Consider the following 26,313-nt stretch of genomic DNA (forward strand, 5'->3'; position numbering starts at 1 on the left):
GTGGAGCAGGTGGTCTTGCATTTGTGTGCAGATAAACTGGGAGGAACAACTGGGGAGCAAGACAGACCACACAACCCAGGGTTCCAGTATGGAACAAGAAAGTCTCAAAACCTCTGACCAAAAATACCTGTGGGGGTTGTGGCAGGAGAAACTCCCGGCCTTACAGGAAAGTTCACTGGAGAGACCCACAAGGTCCTAGAATGTACAAAAACCCACCCATCTGGGAATCAACACCAGAAGATCCCAATTTGCTTGTGAATAGTGGAGGAAGTTACTGAAAGCCAGCCGAGAGTCCAGCAACTGGCATTGTTCCCTCTTAGACCCCTCCCTCACATACAGCACCACAATGCAGTGACCTGGGTTGCCCTTCCCTGGCAAATACCTAAGGCTCTGACCCTTACTATGTAACAGGCACACCCAGACAAAAAAAAAATGGTCCAAATAAAAGAACAGATCAAAGCTCCAGAAAAAATACAAATAAGCAATGAAAAGATAGCCAACCTATAATATGCACAGTTCAAAACACTGGTAATCTGGATGCTCACAGAATTGGTTGCATATGGTCCCAAAATAGAGGAAAGAGTGAAGGCTATGAAAAGTGAATTAAAGGAAAATGCACAGGGAACCAACAGTGATGGAAAGGAAACGGGGATTCAAATCAACAGTTTGGAGTAGGAGGAAGAAATAAACATTTGACCAGAACAGAATGAAGAAATGAGAATTCAAAAAAATGGCCCTGGCTGGTGTAGCTCAGTGGATTGAGTGTGGGCTGTGAACCAAAGGGTTGCCAGTTTGATTCCCAGTCAGGGCACATACCTGGGTTGCAGGCCAGGTCCTCTCATGGGGGCCACATGAGAGGAAAGAACACATTGTTGTTTCTCTCCCTCTCTTTCTCCCTTTCTTCTCCTCTCTCTAAAAATAAATAAAATTGTGGAAAACAAGAATTCAAAAAAAAAAAAAATGAGCAGAGGCTTAGAACCTCCAGGACAACTTTAAACATTCCAACTATTCAGATTCCAACATCTGAATCATAGGTGTGCCAGAAGGAGAAGAGGAAAAGCAAGAAACTGAAAATTTATTTGAAAAAAATAATGGAGAACTTCCCCAATCTGATAAAGGAAATAGACTTGCAGGAAGTCCAGGAAGCTCACAGAATCCCAAAGAAATTGGATCCAAAGAGGAATACACAAAGGTACATCATCATTAAGTTACCCAAGATTAAAAATAAAGAGAGTATCTTGAAAGCAGCAAGAGAAAAGGAGACAGTTACCTACAAAGGAGTTCCCATGAGACTATCAGCTGATTTCACAAAAGAAACCTTACAGTAAAGAAGGAGCTGGATAGTAGTATTCAAAGTCATGAAAGTCAAGGACCTACATTTAAGATTACTCCATCCAGCAAGCTATCGTTTAGAATGGAAGGGCAGATAAAGTGCTTCCCAGATAAAGTCAAGTTAAAGGAGCTCATCACCACCAACCTCTTATATGAAACATTAAAGGGACTTATTTAAGAAAAAGAAGAAGATCAAAAATATGAACAGTAAAATGACAACAAATTTACAACTCTCAACAACTGAACCTAAAAAAAAAAAACAAAAGCAAAAACATACTAAGCAAACAACTAGAACAGGAACAGATTCACAAAAACAGAGATCACAGGGAGGGTTATCAGCAGGGAGGGGGAGTAGGAAGAATGGGGAGAAAGTACAGGGAATAAGAAGCATAACTGGTAGGTACAAAAGAGACAGGGGGAGGTTAAGAAAAGTATAGGAAATGGAGAAGCCAAAGAACTTATAAGTATAACCCATGGACATGAACTAAGGGGGGAGGGGAAAGATGGGTGGGAGGGGCTGCAGAGCATAGGAGAATAAAGGGGGGAATGGGACAATTGTAATAGCATAATAAATAAAATATGTTTTAAAAATAAAAAATAAAATACAAGTTTTCAGTTAAATTTGAACTTCAGATAAACAACTAATTTTTAATGTGTGTCCCAAATACTGCAAGAAACAGAGTCTAGTTTTTTATTTGTTTGTTTTTGACTTTTTTTTATTCCATTTTGTTTTCTTCTTGCTAAATCTGGAAAAAAACCTACAAAAGACAAACTTTACTTTGCCCATCATGATAAACTATGTTGTGTGCTAAGTGGCTTAGGCAGGGTTGGGACAGAAGTTTGAAGAGGTAGAAACCTGGTGCAAAGTATAAGTGTTTCTGAAAATGAGTTGAGAGAAAAACTTATGAACCTGTGGATATGAGTATTTGCCATATTCACAACCCTCTTCCACCTTCAGACAAGAATTCTGAATATCCATTTCACTTTCTTCACTTTAATGATACTTAGCTGAAGAGATGTTTAAGGAGAGACAGATCTTGGAGAATTAGGGATTTGGCTATAAATGAGATCAAAAAGTGTTGATTTTCCTTGGAAGAGAAGAGAAAGAATAGAAGAGGGAGGAAAGGGGGTAGGGGTAGCAAAGAAAAGATCGCCAATGACTTGCTTTTAGAACTCTTTCTTTTGCAATTTTGAGTGGGTGAGGTAGAGGCCTACATTTTGGTGGAGAAGCTATTTCCCAAATGAATGACATTGAAAGTGGAAGCCACAGGGAGAGAAGAATGTTAAGATGTTTAGGTGAATATAGAGATGTATTTTCCATCAGTAGGTTTGTGATAGACAGCAGTAAAGACTGTAGGGTTCTTAACTACATTTAGTCAAGGATGTTTCTTTGAAAGTGACACCAAATAGACAGGACCATTAGGACTCTACTTACACATTAGGGTTATACACAGGTGCACACTATGGACTGGCAGAAAGCCGGACACGGGATTGAAAATAGGTCCCTATTCTTCCCTGCCCTACAAACCATACATGTCCTTGCATGTCTCCTAAAGTTTGCAGGCTTGTCACATGTTCAAGACCCCATTAAAAGGAGAAACACATTCTACTCCAGGAAAAAAAAAAAGTAATCCTTTTTAAAACTCAGGATAAAACACCGATGATAAAGAAAAGAATATGTTACTTGAACAACACTGCTCTTTCCAAGTTCCTCTATTTTCTCTCCTCCATTCCCATATCATCAAGCAGGCCAGATTTAGGACAAAGGGATTTCACCTCCCTTTGTCCCACTTGGGCTTCAAGTTCACTAATCGACCTAATTAAGCTGGCATAGACAAATGTTTTTAAAATGCACCACTAATAATTGGCTCTTCTTATTCCTCTTTACCTCACAGCTACCCACCATTATTTTAACCTGTTTATGATTTACATATGCACCCTAGCATCAGCATTCAATTCTAACTTACCAATATTAACGAAAATTGCATAAAATGGCAAAGGCATTTCTGAGGAAACCCCCTCTTTAGACTAGACTTTTATAGCATGCAGCTAGCTCTATGCTAAGTGAAATAAGTTAGACAGAGAAAAACAAATACCATATGATTTCAGTTCTACGCAAAATCTAAAGAAAAAAATAAAAGAACAAATGGAAAAGAAACAGACACATAGGCATGGAGAATAGACTGAAGGTTGCCAGAGGGTTCACAGCTTGGGAAGCTGGGTAAAAAACATGAAGGGACTAAGAAGTACAACTGGTAGTTACAAAACTGTCATCAGGGTATTAAGTAGAGCTTAGGGAATACAAATATATTAATAACTAAACAGGGTTCTGTGTGGGTACTTAAAATATTAGGAGGGATACTTTGTAAACTATATAATTGTCTAACCACTGTGCTATGCACCTAAAATTTAAAGAATAAAATTAACGGAAAAAAAAAGAGAAATGAAGCTAAAGGAGAGAAGGGAGTGGAATTGCTTGCTGAATACTGATGGAGCTATACAGGCTTTGGTATGAAGACACTTCTCATACAGTTTACAGCTTCCCTGCACCAGTGAATTGACCATAAATCAATAGCAGAATAAAGAGATCAGGTGAAAGGAGAACAAAAGCAATGTGTCACACCTCTTTGTTTTGATACCCAAGCACTCCAGATGACCAAGTTCAGTGTAATTTAATGGAAGAAAAGTAGAAGTTCTTTTGAAATTAAGAATTGAATTAATGAATTCTTTTTTTCAAAATCAGATCAGATCACATACAGATTTTAAAAATAATGTAGTCCTGCCCAGGTGGCTTGGTTGGTTGGAGTGTTACACCAAAAGGTTGCAGGTTTAATTCATCAGGGTACATATCTAGGTTGCAGGTTCAATCCCTGATCAGGGTGCATATGAGAGGCAACCAATCAACATTCCTCTCGTGCTGTTTCTCTCTCTCTCTCTCTCTCTCTCTCTCTCTCACTCTCTCTCTCTCTCTCTCTCTCTCTCAATTAATAAATATATCTTTGGGCAAGGATAGATAAATAAATGAACAAATATAACATTTTGGTAGGTGCTGTCAGTATTCACTGGTACATTAATCTATTTTTTAACACATCACATTCTGTAGTTTGGCAAGAAAAAGCCAGCTTGAGAGCTAGAAGGAGCTGGGAAAATGCAAAAACACTTATACAATTAATGAGTATAACAATTTTGATATAATTAGATATATGTAAATACTAACTTTGACACAAGTAAGGCTTCTTATATTTTAAGGCAGAAACAGTTCGTTCTTTTAAATATCTGTGATTTTTCTTAATTTAAAACCATTTCCCTTTCATATTGACCTCCTACAGGTAAAGTCCAATCCCTCAGCCAGGCACATTTTATACACTGTGTGTTCCAAAATATAAGAAATGGCAGGAATAGAGAAATGAAAAAGACAGAAATGAGGACAGGAGAGAAAAAACTATGGTCTACAAATGAGACAGAAAGAGCCAGGAAGGAGATAAAAAGTTGGCCACTGGGGTAAAAAGAGTGACCATTATAGTCCTGACAAAATTAGGAACAGAAGGTAAAGTTTTCAGATGCAAAGGTGAAAGTGAATTATAAATAGCCAAATAGGTATTATTAAATCCTGATTATCCTCAGGAGAAAACACTGTACTCCTGTCTATAAACCCAGTGCCCAGGATCATGGGAGAAGCACTAATGTTTAGGAGAAACTTAAGCTCCAGGGTGAACTGTAGGGTCTTTTTCTGTCTGATTCCTAATTCTTGGCCTTCTCCGAGAACCAGTGTCTTTACTGAGCTTTCTTTGTGTGACCTGGCATAGTTTAGGGAACAGAATTGAGGCATGTACTCATCAGATTATAGCCACACTGTTGGCATTAATGCTTCTTCATGATCAAGGAGATGATAACCATTAGAAGCCATTTCAGACAGGTGATCCAGATGGTGAACCTGCAAAGCCACCATTTACCTGACTGGGTATCCAAGCCTGTCCATATACTTCTGTTGACAAGTTGTGCCCCTCCTTGGAGAAATCACTCCTTCCCAACCAGAAGCTCCCCAAATGGCAAGGACCATCCTCCACTTCTGGCCTGGCCTGGCCTTACAGTGCCCAGGAACTCTCTAGGTTACCTTCTCCCTCAAAATGTATATGCTTTATACCTCACTCCCCTAACAAGTGAGCAACTGTGAACATAGGGAAGGACTTGAATGGGTCAGGTGCTGTTACCTAGCCAGGGTTCTAAAACCCATTCCAAGTTCTCACCCTATTAGTTGCTGGGGGTGTTTGTAGAGCATTCACTGGCATTCCAAAACCCACCCCATGAATGAATGACAACCCCACTTGTGAGAGAAGACTTGTGTCTGGGGAGGTTCCTCAGAGGCTCCAAGAGGCAAAAATATCTCCTTGGAAAGCAGCAGCAATTCCATGTGAATTCAATGTTAACATATAATTGATCAATTTCATTCCAGGATCTTTCCAGGAAACCCAGCTGGCTTAAAGGGACAGTGCTTTGGGCCACTTCTAAGAAAGCCCATGCCCTTCATGTAGGGATAGGTGTGTGAAGTCTTCTCCTCTGTCCAAAAATCCCTCCCACATGTACTAGTAATCAGGATCTAAGTAGTTACTTCCTTTTTCTCCTTCACTCTTTGCTTCTTCCATCCAGCCATCCAAGAAACCTAGGATGATGTGGGCAGCCTACTAGTTCTTGGGGACAGAGCTCAACAAACTAAACAAGGCTGCTGCCCTCATGGGATTTATGTTCTAAAGGCAGAAGGGGTAACTACAGAGTTTAAGAATATGAACAAGGGAGTATGATGGAAAAGAAAATGAGACAAGGGGTGACCACTCTTGAAGGGGCACTCAAGAAAGGCCTCTCCAAGGAAGTAACATTTTAGCTGAGGCCAGAAAGAAGAATTCAGGCCATCAAATAGAGAACTAAATAAAGGATGTTTGAGAAGAAAATCATATCCTTTGAACATAGCAAGACAGAATGGTACATACTAAGGTGGCAGAGTTTAGCAGGAAGTAGATCTTATGGAACTCTACAGACTTGGCAAAGAATATGGATATCCTTCTAAGAGTTATGGGAAGCCAATGCAAGATTTTAAGGTGGGGAATGACAAATTGGGCTGGTACTTCTAAACAGATGCCCCTAGTTACACTGTGGAGAAGAAGCTGAGTAAGGGTACAACGGGAAGAAGCAGCAGGTGGCACAATTTGGAAGTTATTAAGGCATTTCAGGTGTGAGGGGCTGGCGACTTGGGTTGAGCATTGCAGTGGAGATGGAGTAAAGTGAAGGACTTAGGCTACATTCTGAAAGTAGAAGAAAAAGGATTTGAAGATTGACTGTATACAGGGAATGAAAGAAAATAAGGAATCAAGGGTCTGTGGCTTGAACAACTGGAAAATAAGGAGATGCTGGACTGAGGAAGAAGATAATGAAATCAGTTTGGGACATGCTAATTTAGAGATGCCTAAGACATGTTCCTGAAGAACTAAGAAAATTATACTTCAATAGGTGAGCCTGAGGGATCAGAAGTAATTAAGACTGAGAGCTTCCTTCTATGCAATGTCAAAGGTCTATAGGAATCCCCATTATGTCTTATGCAAAAACAACCTACTGTGGTCATATTTGTTAAATACCTACTGTATGCCAAATACTGTAAAGAACAGAAATGCTGAGAAGCCAAGGATATACAGATGACCCTAGAGCTACATGGATTTGAACAGTACAGATCCACTCACATGCAGATTTTTTTCAATAAATACCTGTACTGTTTGCAATCTGTGGTTAGAAGCCCATGGATGCAGAGGGCTGACTGTATGCATTGGTCTATGCCATTTTACATAGGGGACTTAAGCATCATGAATGTTGGGGCTCCTGAAGCAATCCCACATAGAGACCAAGGGACAACTACATCTGTTCAAGGGTCAACTGTAGTAACTGTTCCCAGATAGCATGCACATATGAAAAAATATGTATAATATATTGAGTGCTAAAAGAATGACATGGAAAAAAACCTAAGGGAAGGATGGCTAGAGACCACAGTTCACAGCACAAAGAACAGCACACAAGAAGTTCAGTAGAGCCGAGTTTCATTCTTAGCCCCTTACTGGCTGTAGAAGCCTGAGCAATTTGTTAAGCTCCCTAAGCCTTTATTTCCTCATCCTCAAATAGACACACTGCCACTAATTCAAGAAGTTAATGTACAATGGAAAGTGTTTTTGCCAGTTTAAGACTGGCATCTTCCATGGACAGGAGGAACCAAAAAGAGTTCCCAGAAGAGGTGGGATTTGGATTAAGCCTTGAGGAACAGGTAAAATTGGAACATCTGAGAGCATAGGTAAAGGAAGGATGTTCCAGTTCTGGAGAACATTATGGAGATGAGAAGGTGGTGCTCTCCTCCCCAGAGATATCAAAGAGTCTACTGCATCACCTGTCAACCCATAAGGTCCCCCCACAGCATCACCCTATTTGCAAAACTCCATATATTAATCTTTGTAAATGAGTCCATGTCAAGTGAAACAAGTAATTGTGTCCTATTTGAAATGTAAGAAAAGTGACAATTTATCTTAATTTTCATCCAATGCATCAGAGGTCACTGTGGGAGGAACCTATAGCCCACTAAGGCTCCATATATATCATATGTGTGTGTGTGTGCATGTGTGTGTGTGTGTCTATATGAGAGAGAGAATATGTATAGCTACTTATGGAATACAGAGAAAAAAGATATAGCTCTCTATATATGTTCAATATACATAAGTCTCAATATAGCAATAGGTTAGTTCTCAATATAACCCTAGTGTAAATGCAAGACAATAAAAACTCTGTTTCTTGAGGATCAGAGTGAACTTGGCCATTTCAATGCAGCAGTAAAACTTGAAGGTTTCAAGATTCAAGTGGGTCTTGGTCAGACTCATCACTGCAGCATAAGGTTTTAATTTGCCAACCTCTTTTATAGGGAGTTTCATGGTGATTTACAACTTCAGGGTAACTGATCCTATTGAGAAAGAAGCTCCCATCTGGACATTCTACATTGGGTAGCATAGGAGTTATGTCTTTGGGGCTGTGGAAAAGAAAATGTCATCAAAACACTCTACCTGGCTCTACAGAGAACAGTACTTAGAATCTATCTACAGAATATGTGCAGAAGACAATTAGGCTACACTGTAGAATGAAAATGGTATCAGCCTTCAGAATGTAAAAATTACTAGTACAGCTAACACAAACTGGGAGGAAGAAGGTGGGTAAGGGAGTTGGGAGGAAGTGAGGGTGGTGGGTGCAGGGAACTGTTCTATTCTAATAGGAGTTCTTAGTACTATTTAATTTCTTAATTGTGTGCATATTATTTTGGTCATTGAAAAAATAGACTTAAATAGAAAACAAATCCTTGATGAAGTAAATAATACCTTTGTAAAGGTGAAAACACTGTTTTCTAACTAACCCACTCCTGCCTCTGCTCTCTGAGCAGAAAGCACTTACATATTTCACATTTGTGGTATGCTCACAACTTAAATACAGTAAGATATTTTTACTGAGCCAAAATCTTTGCATACTCCAGTACAGTACCCCTTAAAATGTGACTTATAGACCAGCCACCTGCCACATGATTACTTGGGGCCTTTATTTTAAAAAAAGACATTCACAACCATAGCATCACCTTCTTAGACACCATCTAAGGTTAACATATTCAGATTCCAATAGTGGAGTTCAGAGTCCATGCCTTTTACTCCCTCCCCCCATACACACAAGTGACATTTATAAACATTATAGAGCTTAGAATTATTGCTAGTGTTCCATCTCCATCAAAGTGTTATCTCTTTGGAACCATAAACATTCAACTCTTTCTAAGAAAATGGGATCACAAGTGAAGCCCCAAACTCCATCCCAAAGCCACCAAAATGAAGTAGTTTACTTCTGTTTAGTTTTGGTTGATTTGGTTTGTCTTTTGAAAATTATACTTTTCTGAAGTAGGACAACTATAGTGCTTTGGATTTATTCTTAAACAGCAGTTATATTTAATATACTTTATTGCCAGTATAAAAAAGGTACTGAGGAATCAACAAGGATTCAGACCTAATCTCACAGGAGCAGTGTTCTGGAGGTCCCATGTCATCCCAGGCTTTGTGCCCTCAGTGATCTGACTTTGGAAAAATCCTAGAGGGAGAAGCTGGAGGGGCCAGGTTAGTGGTGTTCATCCAGGGCAGCTTGGGAGACTGGATGACCACCACCTAATGTAAAAGGATATTAATGTTAAACAAGTTCAAAAGGCTGAACTAGTATATTGTAGCTGAATGACAACCTTATTTATAAAAGTTGTCTGAAGTAGTGACTCAGGTGATTTTACCATGAGCTATGAAGGGTATGTTCATTGCCTTGTAATGCATTACTTCTCTAACAAGTGAGCAGGGATGTGTGTGTGTAAGGTGGGGGTGAGGGAAGAAGTTGTTGTATGCTTGGAAGAGAAACATAGGCATGTTCCACAGTACTTCAAGAGTTATTTTCCAAAGGGTAACTCCAACCATATCATATGGGTCAGTGATGCTTTTTCACCTTGCATATAATATTAAAACTTAATAACAGGTAAGAAATTTCCTTCACAATCTATTTTATGAATATGTGTCAAACTAAAGCAATGACAAAAACTTAGCACCAGTCCTACCCTTCCCACTGCTATATTCATGGCAGACATCACCAATCAATCATTCAGTGCCCTCTTTCCAATTAAGTGTATATTAACTTTAGATTTCACCTACCATGATGTCCTAGAAAACTCCTGCCATTTAAAGTAGTTGGCATAAGAGGTGAGGGTGCTGGCTGACAGCACCTGCAACAAGGAAGTGTACCATGCAGGTGGGGCTGACTGAATGGGAAACTGGGACTCTGAGATGACTGTGGACTACAGCAGGGGTTGCCATGGTGGGAGAAACTCCAAGTGTCACAGCAGACTTCATTGGTAAGTGGGGCTAGAGCCCAGCAAGCAAGCTGCATTGTTCTCTCTCTGACCCCTCCCCCACAGGCAGTGCGACATGCAGCAAAGAGGGTTGCCCTGTCCTGGTGAATACCTAAGGCCCTGCCCCCTTACAACGTAATCAGTGCACTGAGACAAAGAAATATGGCCCAAATCAAAGAACAGAGCAAAACTCCAGAAAGAGAGCTAAGTAATGAGGAGATAGCCAACCTATCTGATGGAGAGTTTAAAGCCCTGGTCATCAAAATGCTCACAGAACTGTGATTGAGCTTGGTCAAAAAATGAAAGAACAAATGAAGGATACCCAAAGTGAAATAAAGCAAAACATTCAGGTAACCAACAGTGACAGGAAGGAAATCAAGACTCAAAGCAACAAAAAGAAGAAATAAACATCCAATCAGAATAGAATAAAGAAAAAAGAATTCAAAAAAAAAATGAAGAGAGGCTGAGGAACCTCAGGGACAACTTTAAATGTTCCAAAATACAAATTATAGGGGTGCCAGAAGAATAACAACAGCAAGAAATTGAAAACTTATTTGAATAAATAATGAAGGAGAATTTACCCAGTCTGGTGAAGGAAACAGACTTGCAGGAAGTCCAGGAAGCTCACAGAATCCCAAAGAAATTGGATCCAAAGAGGAATACACAAAGGTACATCATCATTAAGTTACCCAAGATTAAAAATAAAGAGACTATCTTGAAAGCAGCAAGAGAAAAGGAGAGAGTTACCTACAAAGGAGTTCTCATAAGACTATAAGCTGATTTCTCAAAAGAAACCTTACAGGCAAGAAGGGGCTGGAAAGAAGTATTTGAAGTCATGAAAGGCAAGGACCTACATCCAAGATCACTCTATCCAGCAAAGCTATCATTTAGAATAGAAAGGCAGATAAAGTACCTCCCAGATAAGGTCAAGTTAAAGAAATTCATCATCACCACCAATCCTTTATTATATGAAATGTTAAAAGGACTTATCTAAGAAATTGATGAAGAGCAAAAACTATGAACAGTAAAATGACAACAAACTCATAACTATCAACAACTGAACCTACAAAAAGGGAAAACAAAAACTAAGCAAACAACTAGAATAGGAACAGAACTACAGAAATGAAGATCACAGGGAGGGTTTTCAGTGGATGTGGGGAGGAATGGGGGGTAAGTTACAGGGAACAAGAAGCATAATTGGTAGGCATAAAATAGATGGGGAGAGGTCAAGAATGATATAGGAAGCAGAGAATTCAAAGAACCTATATGTATAACCCATGGACATGAACTAAGGAAGGGAATGCTGGAAGGTTGGGGGTTGCAGGGCAGAGGGGGGATAAAGGCAGAAAATTGGGAAAACTGTAATAGTATAATAAAAAACATATACTTTAAAAAATAAAACATAAGGAAAAAATAAAAAAATAAAGTAGTCGGCATAAGAGCTAATACCTTCTTTCCACTGTTCTAGGTCATGCTGAACCATGATTCCCCAAATGTGCCTCATCTTTCTTTTGTATTGACCATGCCAACTACATGGATTTTCTGTCCTTGACTGTCAGATAGACTTTGATTCATCCTCAATAATTTAGTTCACACATCATCCCCTCTATGTTCACACATCATCCCCTTCACTGTGATTCTTTGTTCCCAAGTGAAGACTGTTAATGCTTGGTGTCTCCATAAAATTTTATGACCATCATAGGAGATAACTTTCACAATGCACTGAGATTTGGGGTTGGCATTCCCATTTCCTGGTTAAAATTTGGACTCTCTAGGAGTACAAACATGAACCATTTTAGCCTGTAATCTGGAATTCAGCAGCATGTTGTTAAAAGCTCTCCAGTTACTAGTACCAACAAATATTGCCAGGATCAATGGCTTCCCACAGATGGCCAGCCACTCTGCTGGTGACATGTTGGAGACCACCTAGCAGTAATTGCTTTGTCTTTATTCCTACTTGATAGCTCTCGCTCTCAGATCAAGGCCTGTGTTGTAGTGCTCACTAGTTGAGAATCTGACTTGTGTAAAACAAAAGTAGATTTCCCTCCATCTCTGCACCTTCCCAGGAGGCTCCACCTCTTTGTCCCCATTAGGAAGACCTGGTCAAAGAATGCCTTGCTTCCGTTTAGCATTTATTTCACCATGCCTTGTAGGATTTCACCATAATTTCAAGGGAAGCTATATTGTGTGGTCATTAACAGCATAAACCCTGGAGTCATCATGAAGGGGTGGGTACTCAGGGATGGCTTGCTGGCTCTGACATCTCTCTGTGCTTTTGTTTCTTCATTTAAAGAGTGGTTATAATAAGCCTCTACCTCATAAGGCTATTGTGAGAATTAGATGGGCTAATGTATGTAAAGTGCTTAGGACACTGCCTGGCATATGTGTTCAACAGAAGATATTCATCATCAATGATCATGATCATTTAATCAAAAGTCTCTGCAGGAATCCCATGACCAATACTGTGCAGTTGGCCCTCCCTTGGGACTCAGCACAGAAGAATGGTGACAGAATGTTAGCAGCACATGAAGAAGGAAAAAACACAGTGGTGAGAAATACCTGAGGATGGTGACTATGTTATTTCACCTGGGGAAAGGGTTCTAGGAAGGCGATCTCTTCAATGCCCTTGGTGTATTTCTACATTGAACTCAATTCTCCTAAGCAAATACTTCCCTAAGTTTCTATTTGCAAGTTGCTTAGGAGGGCATAAAAAAACATAAGACTTTGTCCCTGCCCACAAGAAAGTTGAGAGTAAATTGATTCAGAGCACATATATAAATATGTGTATATATAGTTATATGTAATATGAATGTGCATAAAATAATTTAATATAAATTATAGATTTAATAGTTTTAATAAAATAATCATATATATTTAATAGGTTTAAAATTTCACAATTGTATAATACAAAAAATAAAAAATAAAAAATATTCAACCAAAAATTAGCAAAAAACATATATATACAGTTAATTTGAGGAGAAAACCCAAGTGGCTAATAAACAGTGAGATATTTTATTTTTTAAATTAGCAAAATTTTCCAAGTGAGAAGTATTGTTAGTGATGGCAAGGTGATATAATAATATAGAGACTAATATTTACTGTGTGATTACTCTGTGCCAGAATGTTTCATATATTTTGCTGCTTTATTTTTCCCTAAACTCTTTAAATACACCACTACTCCATTTCACAGATGAAGAAACAGAGGTACAGAGCATACATACACAAGACATACATTTAGTGTGATGGTGAATTTCATTTGTAAGCTTGGCTGGACCACAATTCCTAGATATGTGGTCAAACATTACTTTCGGTGTTTCTGTAAGTGTATGAGATTAACATTTAAATTGGTGGTCCTGGAGTAGAGCAGATTATACTCCATAATGGGGGTGGGCCTCATCTAATCAGTAGAAGGCCTTAATAGAACAAAGGCTGACCTCACCCAAACAAAAAGAGATTCTGCCAGCAGATGGCCTTTAGACTTAAACCGCAGCTCTTCCCTCAGCCTCCAGCTGCCAGCCTTCCCTAACAAACTTTGGTCTCACCAAGCCTCCACCATTGTGTGAGCAAATTTCTTAAATCTTCTTTCCTACTCTCTTGCTCTTTCTACACACACACACACACACACACTTGGTTCTGTTTCTTTGGAGAACACTTTGCTACTACACTTAGCAAGGCTGGAGCCAGTCTCAAACGCATTTTTTTTACTTTCATACTTCACCATTAGCCTTTCCAGCTTCCCTACAAATACATTGTTGACACAAAAAATTCATGAAACCTTTTAATAAAGCAATTTGCCTATACACATTAAGAGCCATTTAAAAGTTCATACATTATAGGGGAGTCTTCTAAGTAAATAGTCACATTCAGACAAAGGTTTATGTACATAGCACTCCTCTTAGAGTAAAAAAAAACTTAAATCAATTTGAATGTCCAACAGGGAAGCATTCAGTAAATTAAGATACATACATAACAGTAAATATCAGGCATTTATTAAACTATGTTTCTGAAGAAAAGTGCCACAGGGAATTACTCAGGGAATAATATTAATTTTTAAAGACAAGCTAAATCACTATATATATATATATATATGCTATTATCTGAATTACATTAAAAATTAATGTGTATTCATAGATACCAAAGGAAAAATTGGTGGTGATTATATAAAAAATTTCTGGGTGGTAACATTCACTCATTGTCTTCTTTATAATTTTACATATTTTCCGAGAACTTTATAAAAACTAATGTTTGGGGGTCATTTTTTGTTATTTGGGGTCAAGGAAGGTGACAATGAGAACCATAGGCTTTCACGAGAGAAATGTGTGATACATTTTACAATACTACCAGCCATTTATGCAAATTCCAATTCCCTTTAATGACTACTCAACTATGTAGTTTTTGAGTTATATTTTTAGTGGTTCATCTAAAGCTTACAAAATGCATCATTACTTCCACACTAACAAAACTTTTGTGAGACAGAGGAAGTTTACTCTTATACAGCTCTGTCCCTCTCCTCCAATACTGCTGTTGTTACACATGTCACACCTATGCATGCACAATTCCAACAACACGTTTTTATAAGTGTTTACATAATTTTATGTCTTTTAAAGAAGCTGAGAGAAAAGGGCAATATGTATTTATAGAGTTTGTTATATAACCTTATTATTTGCCATTTCTGGTTATCTTCATTTCTTCTGTGTATCCCATTACCACCTGATGTCATTCTCTTTACTCCAAAACAGTTTAGTTCCCACCCACTGTCTCTGAGCTGTTATTTTCAAATATCAATACATTATATTTCTATAAATTATGGGCTAAACAATACATATGTATATATAGTTTATGCAATTGCCTTTTAAATCAGTTAAGAGAAAAAAAGAAGAAATACTCAACTATACATCATCTTTTATAACAACCAACGTTCACTTGTGTTCTTTGCTTATTTGCATAAATTTTAATCTGAATCTGGTATCAGCTGCTTTCAGTCTAAAGAACTTCCTTTAGTATTTTTCCTATTTTGGGTCTGCTAGCAGTAAATCCCTCAGTTTTATTTTTCTGGGAATGTTTTTGTTTAACCTTCACTTTTGAAAATTCACTTCACTAGATATAGGATTATTGGCTGAGGGCTGTTTTCTTTCAGCCCCTTAACAGTGCCTTCCCAGTGCTTTCCCAGCTGCATCCCTTCTGGTAAGTTATTTGTTAACCTTCCTAAAGTTATCTGGTCAGTAATGAGTCCTCTTTATTCTACTTTCTAAATTTTCATTGTTGACCTTGGCTTTCAAATTTGACTATGATATGTCTGGCTGTGGACTTCTTTGCCCTTACCCTACCTGAAGGTCTCTGATTTTCTTTGGCGTGTATATTCATGTTTTTCATCAGAGCTGAAAAGTTCTCAGCCATTATTTCTTTGACTACTTTTTTATTTTTCCTTCCTTTTGCTCTGAGGCTCCCATTGCACATATGTTGTTGTACTTAATGATGTCCCACATTTTCCTGAGGCTCTGTTTATTTTCCTTCATTCTTTGTATTCTTCAGTCTTCAGATTGCACAATAACTATCAATTTATCCACAAGTTGCTAATTCTTTCTTCTGGCAGCTCCAATCAACACTTGAGACTTCCACCCAACATGGAGGCATAAGTAGATACACTGTGCCTCTTCACATAACCAAAAGAAGGACAACAACAAATTTTAAAACAAAAAACAACCAGAACTGAGAAAATCGAATGGTATGGAAGTCCAACAACCAAGGACTTAAAGAAAAAACATTCATCCAGACCAGTAGGAGTGTGGAGGTGGGCAGCTGGGTTAGAGAGGACTTGAGGCAAGGCGGCAGCTGGAGGACTGGGGTGGGCAAGATGGTGGCTGGAGGAGCAAGCTGTTCTACATTTGCAGGCAGATAAACCTGGAGGAACAACTAGGGAACAAGACAGACTGCGTAACCCAGGGTTCCAGTGAGGGGAAATAAAACCTCAAAATCTCTGACTGAAAAAACTAGTGAGGGCTGAGGTGAAGGGAGAAACTCCCAGCCTCCCAGAAGAGTTTGCTGGAGAAACCCACAGGGTCCTAGGATGCACACAAGCCCACCTACTTGGGAATCAGCACCAGAAGGGCCCAATTTGCTTGTTGGCAGAGGGGGAAATGACTGAAAGCTAGCAGAGAGTTGAACATCTGCACTGTTCCCTCTCAGACCCCTCCCCAACATACAGCGCCACAATGCACCCACAAGCTTAGGTTGCCCCACCCTGGTGAATACCTAAGGCTCCACCCCTTATAACATAACAGCTGCACCAAGACAAAAAAAAAAAAATGGCCCGAATGAAAGAACAGATCAAAGCTCCAGAAAAAGTACAACTAAGCAATGAAGAAATAGCTAGCCTGTCTGATGCACAGTGCTAAATACTTGAGGCCCTCTAATAATTTTTTTTCATTTCAGTAGTTATATTTTGCAATCCCACAATTTCCATTTGTTTTTTGTAATTTTTATTTTTATTGATATTTGCCTTTTGAAAAGTCATAACCATCAGGTATTGCTTTTGTCTCGAGACATACCTTCTTTTATTTCTTTGAACATGTTTATAATCTCTGCTTTAAAATCTAGGCTCCCTCCCAGGCAATTTCACTGTTTTTTTTTTTCTGTGTATAAGTCATACTTCCCCATTTCTTTGTATATCTCATGCAAAACTAGACATTTTAACTAATATATTTAAGCTACTCTGGATATTGAACCACCACTACCCCTTCCAGGGCTTGTTATTGTTTCCTTGGTTGCTTTTTATTTGTTCCTGACCTGGATGGATGACTTTATTGAAGTCTGCTCCCCCTATCCCCAGTGTTTAACCTCTGAGATTGCTCCTCAGAGGGTAAAGTCTGGGGCATGCACAGTTTTCCTGGGCATCTGAGCTGCTCTGCCCTGAACTGGTATCATAACTAGCTGTTAGTCTCCATTAATTGCTATCTTATTCCTCTATCATTTTTTAAAAAGCTCTGGGGCATATGCCTCTAGTCTTATCCAATTAAGTTAGAGCCCATTTTCAGGAGTAGAGTTTTGCCAGTCTTCGAGGCTGTTCAGATCTCAGGAGGGCTCTTGTACTTGTTTCACTGATTGTTAAACTTCTGGCTGCTCTACCATTTTGCTTGTTACTCTAAGTATCATGGACCTATCAGCCTAAGAAAACCACCACTAAGTGGTCACCACCAAGATCTTCACTGTTTCGAAGAATAGCTGGGAATAAATCTGCCCATCCTTCGATCCAGATAAATTCAGTCCCCTTAGGGAGATCTGTGGAGCTATCTGTTCTTATACCCTGACTATCACTCTGGGCAGTAGGTCTGTGTAAATGCAGTGTAGCAAGAAGCATGAACAATGGCCTGCTTCTCCCAGAGTAACAAGGTGGGTGTTTCAGTGCCCAATATTCTTGGCCTGCCCTACAGTATCTATCCTTGAAGTGTGCACTAGACACAGGAAAGGAGACCAGTCCTCTCAGGAGCACCTGCCCAGAGTAAAACTTCTGTAACAGGAAGCTGGAAGACAGGATGAGAGATGTCAGTGCAAACCCCTCCTGGGGCTCATCCTCTCAGATGCACACACCTGGAGTATAGTTCAGTTTCTATCACACTGAGCTGGGGAGAGGAGAGAGAGAGAAGGTCACGGCTCAAACGCTACAGGTTGTCACTGTTCTTATCAAGATTTACTAGATTTTTTAATATTTCTCCATTTTCTATAGGCCCTTAGGATAATTTCCAGAGATTTTTAATGCTGGCCATTTAACTGCTGAAAATTATATAAAATATATTTAAACATTTATGTTTATAATTATACACAGAGTGAGGCCAAAGTAGGTTTACATTTGTGAGTACACGAAACACAGTTAAGTCTTATATTATTATTTATTAATTATTGTATTATTTTCCATATGAACAACTGTAAACCTACTTTAGCCCCAACCTCATATAATTACAAATTTCTCATGGATAATCACATAAAATGTAAATGTATTTATGGTTATATATCTGTTATATATATTCATAGATGTGTTTATCATATATAATTTCTCAGCAGTTATATGTTTGTTTCACTGGGGAGAGGGTCCACTATGCTCCTCATATTGCCATCTGTAAGTCCATCGCATTCAGTTTTATATGGAAAGAAAAGTCATGGCCACCGCAAAGCCAAGAACACCCTGAAAGAATCATAATGCACAACTGCAGCCTGTCCAGATGAAGGGTGAATATACTTAATGGGAAAGTCACACTATTGACAGCTTTTTATATTGGTGGCATACTCCACTGCTCTCTCTCATAAAGCTGGTGCACAGCCAAAAAGAAGTAATGTCACCAAAATGCAGTTTAGAGTCAATCTAGAATTCTCTCCTGACTTGGAAATGAACTTCCCCCAATACCTAACTATAGGATTACGCCATTCTGATTACAACCACCTGCTAGAGGCTACACAGAAGAAATCAAACAAACAATTCCATTTAAACAGCTTGGAATAAGAGTCCTTTACTATAACCCCAAAGTCTAAAAATCTAACAAATCCACTTCAAAATTTCACAACTGCAAAATCATACATTAAAATATACCTTTCAACAGAAGCCCTTCAAGGCAATGATAAAAAGTCCACAGAGAAAAAAGTAAAAAATGTTTTTGAAAGAAAAACTGGTAAGAAGTAACTTAAATGTCAGACAGAAAATGCAAGGTTAGGTCATTTGGACGCTTGCAATTTATTTAAAATCAAAATCTCAAAATCAATTTTATACTTCTTAAGTTAGAGAAGTTATCACAGCATAGAGCAAAATACTGGGAATGCTTTCCTCTCCAAGTACTGTAATTTAGCTGCAGAATACCTAACAAATGGCAGAAGAACAGCGTGGAGCACAGTACAGACAAAGAATCAGAGGAGTGAAAGTATGGCCAACCAAAACCCAGGGAAATGCTTCAGGAGCTACTGCTGAGAACTCAGTCCTGGGGAGCGGGGGGCTGAGAGAGAATTGGCACAGTATGAACATCTGATTTGTAGGCACTTCCACGAATGGCCTGCAAACGCCACCATCCCCAAGAAATCAGATATGGAGAAGTGTAATGTCAGCATCACTTCAAGAAGGGAGAAAAACAAGATCTCCTCCTTGTTGCACCTCAGGAGGGACCTTTCAGGCAGTATTTTCAACCCAACATTTCTCCGCTCTGACACAGCCATGACTGTGATGGCAGAGTTGAGGTTTGGGGACAGAGCTCTAGAAGGTGATTCTGACTTTCCCTTCCAGCTGTTACCACCAAGAGTTTAGCAGTAGCTTTATTTGAGGGTCTAAAGCCAGAAAACTTATTTAGGAGTAGTATTTAAGGGTCTTGATATATACCTACCTCTTCATCTTCATCATGAGAGCCCACTGGGCACCCAACCCTGCATGCATGGGACACTACATGCAGTGTGGTCTTTGCCCTCCACAGTTGGCCTGACCCCCGTGTGCAGAGGTCCATTTCCACCTCCTCTGCCTAGTTAGTTCTTACTGTTTTTGAGGTGCAGCTCAGCAGCTGCCCCTCTTGGAGGTGGTCCACCTTTGTGTCAAGTTAGGCCTACCTCCTCTGGACTCATCCAGTACCTAGGGCTCTCTTCTGACAAACCACTGTGTTATCATCTTCAGTTTTCTGATCTCCAGACCAGTGCTCTCAAATTTTAGCATTCCTCTGGATCACCTGGAGGGCTTGTTACAATACGCATTGCTGGGCCCCACTCCTGTCTAATAGAGTACCGTCTCAGGTGGGGCCAGAAGTCTGGATTTCTGACAAGTTCTGGGTCATGCTGATGTAGCTGTCCAGGTAAGAACCACGAGTTTCTCTGAGAACCGTGGCTTCAGACCACCAGCTTGTTGCCGGCAAGCACCTAATTCTGTACACATTCTTGTGTCAGCAGCATGTATCCAAAAGCCTTAGCAGCTTCCCTAAGTGCTTGCTAAATGAGGTTTAGATCAACAAAATTGAGAAATACTAACATATATCACTTCAAACACTAAGAACCTGAAGTAACACAAACATATCCTCAAAAATTATAGCCATCAAGTGGAACGATTCCATGGGTGAAAAAGACCAATTAGCCCTTTCTGAATGGTAAATTATCAACACACTGTTTATGGTCATCACCTGTAAATATAAATAGACACACTGAAGAAGAGCAAGTCAAACACGAACCAAAACAGAAAAATCCAGAAGTACCTGGACTTTTCACACAATCGCATTCTTTTACCAAGGAAAGGAGTCAAAGGTGTGGTGATTAACCAGAATAAGCCAGAAAAAAATGTTGTTTCATACACTGAGAGTTTCAACCTTGAGTTTACCTGGTCAGCCCCTTGCTTTTCCTCACGCTCATTCAGCAACTCTGTGATCTTTCTGGGCTCTCCTCTAGCTCCCTGGAGGTCTTCCCCAGGTGTTTCCAAGTAATCTCTTCAGGCTGCCTGGGATGACCCTGCAGTTTTGTTCATTTTTCTTTTCTTCAGAGAGGACCACTTTAACACCACTGACGGCTGCAAATCACACCATGTCACTCTTCTGCTCGGAACAACCCAGTGATTTCTCATCTTACCTAAAATCATTACAACATCCCCCGAGGCTTTATGTTATCTTGCCTCAGCACCATCCATTGCTCCTCGGAACTCACTTCCTCTCTCCCCCTCAGTCACAATGGCCTCTTTCACTACTTGAATTTGTTGGACTTTGAACCTTGCAACTTCCCTTTGGTTGGAGACTCTTCCCAGATGTCCACTTGGATCCCTCCTTCACTATCTTTGGGTCTTTACTCAAATGTCATCCTCTCAGTGAGGGTTCCCTTAACCCCTTCTAAACATTGCAACCCTCCCCCCAACACTTTCAACCCTCCCACTATTTGTTTTATTTTTCTCCACAAACCTATTACACCACTTACCTATTACATATTTTATTTACTCATGTGTTTATTATCTATCTCTCCCTACTATAATGTAAAATGTACAAGGGCAGGGATATTTTCCTTTCCACATCTGCTTTGTTCCTTGCTATGTCCCTCACACCTAGAAAAGTTCTTGGCATGAAGCAAGTGCTAGTGGTGAACACAAAGAGATGTGCCTCCCAGGATCCCTGTAAATGAGGGATTTGCTACCTAGCTGCAGGGAGTCTGGTCAGCTGAAGGCCTCCAGCTATCAGCTGCTTCAGGGTCTGCCTCCAGTGTAGAGTGCTGCCTTTCCCAGAGCCACGTGCATCCGGAGGCCAACCATCTCAAGACTCCATCCAACCCCCACACAGGCCACCCTGACGGGCAGTGTTTGCCCCCGAGTGAACGTACCTCCGGGTCAGGAAAGGTCCCTCCGCTATTCCAGCATGGGCTACTCTGTTCAGTCCTCAAGAAGAGAGGCAGTGGAACCTCCAAAGAACTGACAGGTAAACAAATCTAAAGGCTGAGGAGGTGTTAGCTAGGTGAAGGTGGTAGGGCATTTCAGCCCAAGGGCCCAAGCCTGTGCGTCAGGAAGCACAGAGGAAGGCCTTAGTGGCTGGATAACAGGAATGGGGGGCAACCACCTTCTTGTCTCTTCTCCCACAACTTCCCTTGATGGCCTGTCAGGCAGAGGCTTAACTCCCATGAAAGCCAAAGCCCAAATTACTAGCAACAAGAATACTGGTTTTTCATTCCTCTAGGAAAAAGAAAAACCCCCTGGTAGGCAGAACAATGGCCCCACCCTAAGATATCTACATCCTAATCCCCGGAATCTCTGAATATGGTTACTTTATATGGCAAAGAAATTTTGCAAATATAATTAAGGATTTTGAGATGGGGAGATGATTTTAGATTTCTGGGTGGATGCAATGTAATCACCAGGTCTTTATAAAAGGGAGGTAGGAAGGTCAGAAAGAAATTCGAAGATGCTACACTGCTGGCTTTAAAGACAAGGAAGGGGCCATATGTAAAGGAGTTCAGGCAGATTCTCCCCTAGGACCTCCAGAAGGAACACAGCCCCGCAGACACCTAAATTTTAGCCTAGAGAAACTCAGTTCAGACTGCTGACCTGCAAAACTATAAGATAATAAATCTGTGTTGTTTTAAGCCCTTAAATTTGTGGTAACTTGTTATAAGAATAATAAAATAAAGAACAAACTGACAGTACCCAGAGGGGTGGGGGAGGGGGATAATGGGAGAAAGAAGGGGAAGGGTCAAGTCAAGGAACATGTGTAAAGGACCCATGGACAAAGACGAAGGGGGGCAGGGGAGGATTGAATGTGGGAGGTGGGGGATGGGTAGGGCAGGGGAGAGTAATAGGGAAAAATGGGGACAACTGAAATTGAACAATAAAAAATGAATTAAAAAAACTAACACAGACTGTTCTTCAGAAACATAATTACCTATGTCCTCTCACTTCAGGAAGAGAGAAAATGCCTGTGTTCAGTAACAAAGATAGACACTGTGCCTCACAGACTGAGCCAATAATGATTTGCGTACAGAAAAATACACATGGGCATGCATTCCAAAAAATTGTGGTTCTCTTATAAAGAAATGACAAGTTGAACATTCATATTCTTCTAATAATACTGTGCTGTGTATCTCTGTGTGTGTATTTGCTTCTGTATACATATGTTAACATTTCAAGATCAGCAGCTTTGTGCCTGGATTACACCTGATCCTTTAAGTTTATCCTTTCATTTATTTCCCTTCATATCCATCATAGCCCTGTAGGTCAAATATTATTCTCTCCACCTTTAAGAGGAATAAACCTAGGGTCAGGGAGATCAATTGTGTCCAAAGCCATGGTTCAAAAATAGACTGATCTTTCCTTCCCCAAGCCTACCATTCTCCCTCTGAGATAGTTAGGGATTCCTCACTACAAGTCCCTTCCACTGTTAAAGGTATCTCCACTATGCCATCTGCCTCCCCTCATTCCTCCTACACATACACACCCTCTGTTCTCCAGCAACAATGAAATTCTTCTCAACCCACATGGCTTCCTACTACCTGGTCCTTATATCTGCTGCCTCCTCCACAGGGAATACCCTCCCCCCCTCATTTTTTGCCTGGTACTCTCCTATTCATCCTTCTGGTTTGAGCATAAATATGCATTGCTTGAAGAAGTCTTTCCCAAGCACAAATCCTGAAAAGGTTAGCTGCTTTGGTTATAGAGCCTCTTAGTATTCTGTCCTTCCTCAGTCTTTGTATGTATCACATTTGATGAATTACTGCTTAATAGCCAGTATCTGGCCCCCTTTCTTTGTCCCCAAGATGTAACTTTGGTGAGGTCAGGGATCACTCTGATTTTGTCTGCTACCGCCTGTTCAGTGAATACTACAGAGCCGTAACAGAAACTTAATATTTATTGTGCAATTAGGCAGGAACAAGAACCTCTGCTTTCAGTTGTTACAAAAGTAAACATGTTAAGTTATATAACAAATGGGTCCTTGAGCTTTCAACTGTTAACTAAAAGAAAAATGTTCCGCCTGTGTTTCATTGTTTGGGCTATTTTGGTCATGATAATTCCAAAGAGTAACTTCCAGGCTTGTGCCCTGGCTATGGCGTTACATCGCTTACTGTGAGCTCTGAGTCATGGGGACCTGCACAAAGTTTTCTTATATCCTGGAGCAAATGGTGATAAAGACACTGCTTTTAACTTCCATTCTCTTTCACCAAAGTTAAGACCTTAAGGAAACAGTTTTTTCCACCCCATTTAGTTGTCACTCTGTGATCTAGGGGGATAAGGAAAAAGACTCATATAAAACATTCTGTGAAAGCAGAAGGAGGAAAACTCCCAAGTTCCAAAACACAAAAATCCTGCTATTATATCAGTATATCTGCCGACCAGTGCTGTGTGGCCTTAAAGAGATGGCTGTAGCTTTCAAGGGCTGGCCTTTCAAAGTGATCTACCAGGATGATTGATTTGTAAAGCAAGAACTGCATAACAACAGGGGTGGTGGTAATGACAGTAACAGCAATCACTTAAGAGACCACTTCCTATGTGCCAGGCACAGGACACTGTATGCACTACATCAATTATCCCTCGCCACATCCCTAAGAGGCAGATTCTGTTGCTATCCCCCTTTTACAAATGGAACAACTAAGCTCAGGGATGACAGAGAAACTAGCTGAATCCCAGATATTTCTTTTACTCCAAACCCTGTGCTCTCCACCACTGTGATATATATCTTCCTGTTGTCTATGGGCTCCTGACTGGCTCACTAACTGAATTTGCTCCTTAGTCCACCAGTTCTTGAGTGTAAGCATGAGCGTCTTTTCTGAGGGAATTATCCTACAAAGGATTGTAATTTATACTCCTTTTAATTATATACCTATTAATATGAGGTTTTAGTCTGTGAATCACTGTTTTTTATCCTTACCCAACAACATTTTTGGGTAATGTTGTTGCTTTAATGGTGGCTTTACTTTTTGTGTAAGAGCTACTGTGGCAAGTACTAGGCCTAGAAGCAGAGGATCTGTGTTTGAATTCTGCCTCACCCCGACATCCTGTAAAAACCAGGGAAGACAGGAAAACATTGATCTCAATGTATTAATTCAAATTAAAAATATTATGTGTATAAAAGCTCAGAACTCAATAAAAGTGAATTGAATCTGACTTCACATTGAATTTAAGAAATGACACATTCCATAGGGAAATAATTCTGGCTTTTTTTTTTCCTCTCAAGAGTATCACTGTTGACATCTGAGTATTTTCTAGAAGCTGTTGGCAGGTACTTCACAAGTGATGAAAACATAATGTTTTTGGTTCAGACCAATAGGAACAAGATGGCTCCCCAAGGCCTATTATCAAATGGTATTTGGTATTTTCAAAACATAACATTGGTATTCTATAATCTTATATTAGTCTAGATTTAAACTTTAATTAGTAATTGACATTTTCAAAAATCCTCTCCTATACCATTGTTTCTATAAATGTATTGTAGAATAGCACATTCTTAAATAACCCCTCTGTACCGCCATCATAAACCTTCCTCATCAATGCAATATTTGGTATCTCATTTTAGCACATAGCCAGCAATGCTAACGTAAGTGTTTCTGTGCTAGTCACTTAAATCCCTCATTGGATAGAAAAACATTTTTTCAATGAACAAGAATGTATTATGCATCTAATATGTACAAGATTCTGCTCCAGGGAAAGAGGACAATTCACAAGTAGCTTGTTGGAGTTAGGCCAAAAGGAGCTATGTTCATCCAGACTGGTCAGAGCATATACGTCTACAAGAAAAGCTGAAAATGACTGGTCATGCCCCCTCCCACCCCATGCTACCAATCCCCCAAAACAGTACTAATGTCCAACAGCCCACAGAGAGAACAGATGTCAGTCCTCAATGAAGTCTATGCATGCTCTGCATGTGATTTTCACATTTCAGGGGAACCAGATCAGCCACAGGTAAAATGACAAGAAGCTAGTAAATGACTTTAAAAGACCAGAAACAGTGCCTCTGGGGCCAATATGGAGACTTTTCAGGTGGTCAGGCACATCTCAGGGAATATGGTAAGACTGGTAGACTGACTGCCACAGGTCACCTGGGTAATTAGTGTTTTTTTGCAGGCACACCTTGTTTTATTGAACTTCCCTTTATTATGCTTCATACATGTTCTGTTTTTAACAGCATGAAGGCAAGACACTCCACCTGCAAAAAGATTATAGCTTGCTTTATTGTAGTGGTCTGGAATTAATCCCTGAAATATCTCCAAGGTATGCCTGTATTGTATTTTGGGTTAACATTCTGCAATGTCTCTAAACCTAGGCTAAGAGAACTTGCAAGACCAAGCATGTGGATAAAGAACACAATGTAACAACTAGTGGGTGTGCCACCAAAGAAATGTGTTTTTCTATGTGTAACATACTAGAATTCGTGAAAGTTGTTAAGGTTCCATCAGTAAAGCTCTCTGAAACATGCTTTAGTAATATCTATACTACTTCCAAATGTCTTTTCCCCATAATTAACAATGTGTGGCTTCTCAGCTCTTCTTCTTTAAGGCACTAATTTATTCTGATTTCCCAAACTGGCACCAACAGGATGTAACCTTATTCTTTTCCACAAAGCCAATTCATT

General features: G+C 39.8%; 1 long non-coding RNA gene across 1 annotated transcript in view; it reads right to left on the bottom strand.

Moving 5' to 3' along the window:
* Positions 1 to 23,960, bottom strand: part of LOC118501634 — a 138,768-nt gene extending 114,808 nt beyond the window's left edge. The window contains exon 1 of the long non-coding RNA XR_004904269.1: positions 23,810 to 23,960. This is a non-coding gene — a long non-coding RNA (uncharacterized LOC118501634). The remainder of the gene's footprint in view (positions 1 to 23,809) is intronic.
* Between the last annotated feature and the right edge of the window lie 2,353 nt (positions 23,961 to 26,313).

Source organism: Phyllostomus discolor, chromosome 7, assembly GCF_004126475.2.
Source record: "Phyllostomus discolor isolate MPI-MPIP mPhyDis1 chromosome 7, mPhyDis1.pri.v3, whole genome shotgun sequence".
Taxonomy (NCBI): Eukaryota; Metazoa; Chordata; class Mammalia; order Chiroptera; family Phyllostomidae; genus Phyllostomus; species Phyllostomus discolor.